Genomic DNA, 6,000 nt, shown 5'->3' with positions numbered 1-6,000 from the left:
ACACTTTCTATGCTGCACAAAGTTCTTATCTGAAGCTCTTATTTCAGAGTTGTCATTTCTACACACCCCTTCCCCAGATAAAATTTAAAGCAACATCTCCCGCCCCGCCCCCCCTGAATGAACCTCACTGAACTTTGGCCAAACCAGTCTATCTAATGTCTAGATACCTTGGACCACCATGCCAGAAACCAGTTCTCCCACATTGACAATATTGGGTCGCCAGTCACTGACTAGCAGTGTTCTCTCCCTTACCAATTCTTTTCTACGACCTGGAAGGGTGGACCATCCAAGCCCCAGGGCCTTGTTATTTTTTCCAAGATTTTCAAAGGCCATGATGATACAGTCTGTCTGCTCTGCGGTGCATCTTTTTCTTCTTGTGAATGCTCAGAACCTGCTTCATCAGAAACCTTATTGTGAGCTTTAGCAGTACAGAATAACTCCTTTTTGTCTTGCTTCTGGTTGTTACTCTCATCCGTTGTGTACTTGTAACTTGGTTTACCTTCCTTCCTTATGGCGAGTTGCTTCTACAGGCAATTTCTGTTGTAGAGACTTTATTACCCTGAACAGATAAATTCTCATCTTCATTTTTTATTTTTTTTTCTTCCATGTCTGCTATGAGTTTGCAATTTGCTGCAAGCCCACTCCAAGTTGTTTTTGTGAAAGAAGACAAAGTTCTGTAAAGGGCACTGTTGTACATTCCTGTTCATTCATTTTTACCTTAGAACACACTCAATAAAAAGCTTTCATTTCTGCTTGCTAGTTTCCCAGGCTCTCACATTAGCCAAGTTTAATCTCTTAGAGGGAATTTTTTTTAGGAACCCTCCCAACAAGCTTGCAAAGCAAACTGCTGGTAGCTCTTTCTGTTAGCTCACTCAGTGAGGGTCTCCCTGGATCCAAGCAGTCTTATATTTCTCTTATAGTCTCTGCTTACTCGGTAGGAACCCAATATTTCACAATGGATAATCAGCATTTCTCAGTACACACTCTTTTCAATCAGCAGCTGTTCAGATTATCTTTCACCCCTCATAGCTCAGCATATAATTCCTCAGAACACAGAATTTATTATCATTCTCTCTCTTCCTCCTATTGAACTTCCAGGAAAACTCCTATTAGCTCTTCCTGTTTGCTCACTCAGCTCAACTGGACAGTTACAGCCCCCTCCATGATATTACAAATCTGTATAATCAAATTTTGCAGTGCAGCAAAATATGGTTCTAATATTTTACAGAACATTGTCCTTCAAACTTATTCCAACAACTGAAGGGGCAGGTCCCTATAGCACCTTATATATTATTTTTTGGAACACATAAAGGGAGCTCTAATAGTTATGTTATAAGAAGGAAGAATTCTATGTCAACTGCAGCATTTACTATTCATGTGCACCTTTCCACCCCTTTGTTCTGCTTCTGTACGGACACATGATTTACTAGCAATAACCATTACATTCCTTAGAGAAAACTTACAACTTATGCCTTCTTGTGGCTCTTGGGATCCTTGCTAAAAAAGCTTGCTACAGAAAATTCTGCTTTCCACATTAACCAGAAGATGATAGAGAGATAGATAGGGAGGGAGAGAGAGATGATAGACACATACGTACTGTACATATATACATACAGCTAACACTGCATGCATTATGCACTGAAATTTTTGCAGGATATGAATACTCATATATCCACATCCTCTCTTGCTATGCTTCCTGACTAGGGAATCTTTGCAAATGTTATTCTGAGAACAAAAAGTGTCCCTTCCTTTGCCCTCCCCCCCCTCCCCCAAAACCCCCTCCAGGCTGGTTCATTGCTGCAGGCATTCTCTGCCCCAAAGGCTCAGTATAAAGCAATGAATATTGACTTTCTTTGCTCACATTGTCAGGGGGTTATAATATGGATTTAAGCCACAAGTATGCCTATGAAACAAGCCTTGTCCTCAGTAACTATATCCTGTGTTAATGTCCAAGTTGATCATGTGAATTAGTTTGGTACTATTGTTATAATCATTGTTTTAAATTCCAATTTATATTCTATGTTTTTACTTTAGGGCAGAAAACCAAATAAAAAGTTGAAAAATCTCCTATTTATTTAATTTTTATCCCGCCTTTATTATTTTTATAAATACCTCAAGGCTGCGAACATACCTAATACTCCTTCCTCCTCCTATTTTCCCCACAACAGCAACCCTGTGAGGTGGGTTGGGCTGAGAGAGAGAGGCTGGCCCAAGGTCACCCAGCTGGCTTTCATGCCTAAGGCGGGACTGGAACTCTCAGTCTCCTGGTTTCTAGCCCAGCACCTTAACCCCTAGACCAAATTTCCTTCTGCTGCTGCTGCTGCTCCGCTGCCTCCTCCTCCTCCTCTTCTTCTTCTTCCATTTTGTCATAATACCAGATCTGTAAAGTAAGTCATATTATGGTCTGGTGGGGAGAAAGGAAGCAAAAAAAAAAAAAGTCTGCCTAAGGCCAACAAGGAAGTCCATAGGATAATAATCAGAGGACTTCTTGATTTTGTCTGATACAGATAATTCTGTACCTACTGGCCGTATTTCCTAAGCCTTCTACTGGCACAAAGCCATGCCATCATAAACTTGACTGTCAGCATTGCTTACCCCATTCTGCTTCGGTTTCATCCATTCTAATTCCCACCTGGATCATGTTGTCCTGATTTTGGGTGGGCAAGTTGTTAACAGGCAAAGAGAGTTGCTTTTTTCTTTGACTTTGCTACTGCTCCCTTTCCCTGAACAAGTCATCCATCAGCAAGGAAACATTGACCGCTGCAGCAGGTATTGCATGGATCAGAGTTGGATTTCTTTGGGTTGTCTTTTCTGTCCTTTATCTCACACCCCATCTGGGCATGCCACTAGTTGAAAATAATGTGAACTAAAGAAATAACATGGGAAATGGCTCCAACAATAAACATGTCAGTTTATGAACCCCTTTAAATTAACTGAGCAATATCAAACAGGTCTAATTAGATTAATATAACTGGAGACACACAGGGAGGTGCCAGGATAGAAAAAGTAGGGAGACAGATTTTGTCATGATCAACTAACCCTACCCTGTAGAGGTAGATTCCTGAAACACCTCCACTTCTTCCACATATAAAATAGTGGGACTTTTCTCTTCTTTACCTGGTGAACACCCTGGAGAGAACTCAGTTTCAAACATAAAGGAGACTAAAAGAGGATGAAAGGAATATAGAAACCCAGGAGGATAGGTAGAGCTCTCTCAGCCTCAGAGGTAACCAGATAGGCTCCCATAGTAGTGAAGAGAAGAGAAGAGAAGAGAAGAGAAGAGAAGAGAAGAGAAGAGAAGAGAAGAGAAGAGAAGAGAAGAGAAGAGAAGAGAAGAGAAGAGAAGAGAAGAGGAGTAGTCAGCACTGAATGCCAGGGATGGTCTAACCCTCCTCAGCCTACTTTCACTAACTGATTAGAGGAAGAAGTGGCTGGCTGCAGTGACATGGGTACTGCTGCTGGCAGAAGTGACAGGTGACTCAATTTACAACATCAAGGATTTACCTCCTCCCTCCCGTTCATGTCCCTCATCCTCTACCACCCCTACTGAGAACCACACAACCAGGTGGTTGAAGGGGTGGGGACAACATGAGGCCCATGTCACTTGGCTAGCATATGGGAAAGATTGTGGTTGACAGGGCATTCTGGTGCCACTGTAAACTGCAACATGAGGACAGGGCCTTCATAACACAATGTGGATTTATTTTGGAAGACATATGTACAGAATTGTGCTCTGGAAAGTCCTGAAAGTCTTCTGTCATGTCCAAAACATACAACATTAAGTGTTCTATGTCAGCCACTTAAACCATTTTTAACTGGCCAATTGTTTGTTTTTAAATTTATGAATTAATCTATTAATTTTTGTTCTGCCTTTTCTTAAAGAATGAAAGAAAACAATTATTTGAAACAGGACATTTTATTTCAACAAAAATTAAATCAAATCATTAAAGTACACAGGTGAAGATTAAATAGCAGCATCTTTTAAAAATGCAGTTAAAATTTTGGGCGAGTATCTTTGCCTGGTGCCAAGAAGGATGAAAATGTTGACATTATGTGAGTCTCTACTGAAGAAGTCTATAAAAGAGGTGCTGAGAAATGCCCCCCTCTCTCTCACCACATCAACACTCTGAACTGCACTCAAAAATGGGTTATAAACCAGCAAAGTTATTTCAGAATGAGCAAGATCTGCTCCATCAACAACTATATGTTGGACTGTCTGTACTTTTCAAATAGTCTTTAGGCATGTCAAGCTTAGATGTTATCAGAACATAAATAACTGTAGCTTATTTCAAAATGATAATTTTTACACCACTGAGGAACCCCTCAACTTTGCAGAGGATTCTGGGGTGTTTCCAAGAAGCCATCTTGATGCTACACCGCCCCCCCAATGATCCATATTAACAATGACTGCAAATTTGCCTCAACTTTACAAATGAACTGAGCAGAACGAGCAGCCCCATGAGAATGACATGTTTTTGAATTCAGGCTTTCATGCCTGACAACTTCACATCCCCTGGCCACGCTTTTCCCATTTTCATTTGCAATGCAAAAACTCTGCACTCTCAGATGAATGAAGTCAGCCCATTTCCTTTCTTTTGGGGGGAGGTAATCAAATCACCCGCTACCCAGAAAAAGTGGGGGCTGTTTCTCAAAGGAGGCTCATAAATAAAAGGGATATCAACTTCAGATCAAATGAGTGAGCCTTGTGTGACTAGAAAGGTTGGTTGTCCTGTTCGATCACTCCAAGTGCAAGTTTCCATTCCCTAGGGCATACAGTTGGGCCTCTCCTCTGCTTTCCATCCAAGTTTGCTTAGGACGTGCTGCTTCCACCACAGCGTTTTGTATTTCAGACATATCTTAGGTCTCTTGGGGAGACCAAGGATCTCTCCTCCAATCTACCCCTCCTTCAGCCACTTGAATCTCATTTATCCTGCAACTGACTTGGGGGAAGGGATGGGGAGCAAGCTGTTTTTGTGGGTCCATCTGGATATTATTAAAAATATGTTTTCAGTACACTGAAGCTGCTGGCAAAAGTTTGTTCTTTGCTTTCTCAGTCCTGGACAACTGAGCCTTAGGAACTGCCTCTTAGAAAGAGTTTAGAAGATAAGTGTACAAAAAAGAAATAACCAGTATTGTTCAGGTGTTGAAACCTTGTGAGTTACGTTAAACTCATAAAGATGCCACATTCTGAGTTATCATCTCCCTTAACCTGATCTAAGCAAACAGGACACTAATTATGAATTATTACACTCATGCATATTCTCAGCCTGCCTTCTAAAAGTAACTACTAGCAAGAAAGTAAGCAGGAAGCCTCTGATCCACTTTGAATTCTCAGTTCGATTTAGATTATCATGTCAGTCTGATGTGATGATTCAAACTGAGCTGAAAACAGTTGACATTTCATTTCAAAGCACTGAATCAGGTTGATTCCATGCTTATGCACAAAATCTAATCAGTTCAGACCTGCCCTATCTGATTTGACAGTTTGATCAGAATTTTCAGTTCAATTCAGATCTATATCTATATCTATCTGTCTCTATATATGAAAGATCAAAACTAACAAGAACTAGTATTTAGAATGAAGAAAGAAAGAAAAAGAGGAAACTAAGAAAAGAACAGAGCTAAAAGTGCAGAAAATAAAAGAGAGAGAAAAGAGATATAAAGAAATGACTTCCGAGAGACTTCTGGGAAGATGGCCAACTGAACAGACTTCCTGTGAGCTCGGCGGGCAGACATGGCAGCGTGTGACTCTTTTTCAGGGTGCAGGCAGGCTTTTCCTGTTGCCCTAGAGTGTTTTCATGGATAGAAAACACTTGGAATCACCCCATTTGTACTTCAGAACATCACCTTGTAGCCTGAGGATCATCAACAGCGCTAATATGGTAAGAGGAGACAGGAGGTGGGGGATTTTCCAGACCATGCTGCAGCTCCTTTGGGACAAGGTCATGTCTTTCTCACTCCTAAATCACCCAATTTATATATTTTTAAGTTTTGTACCTC

Source organism: Candoia aspera, chromosome 2 (genome assembly GCF_035149785.1).
Source record: "Candoia aspera isolate rCanAsp1 chromosome 2, rCanAsp1.hap2, whole genome shotgun sequence".
Classification (NCBI taxonomy): domain Eukaryota; kingdom Metazoa; phylum Chordata; class Lepidosauria; order Squamata; family Boidae; genus Candoia; species Candoia aspera.
This window is presented reverse-complemented; position numbering follows the sequence as displayed.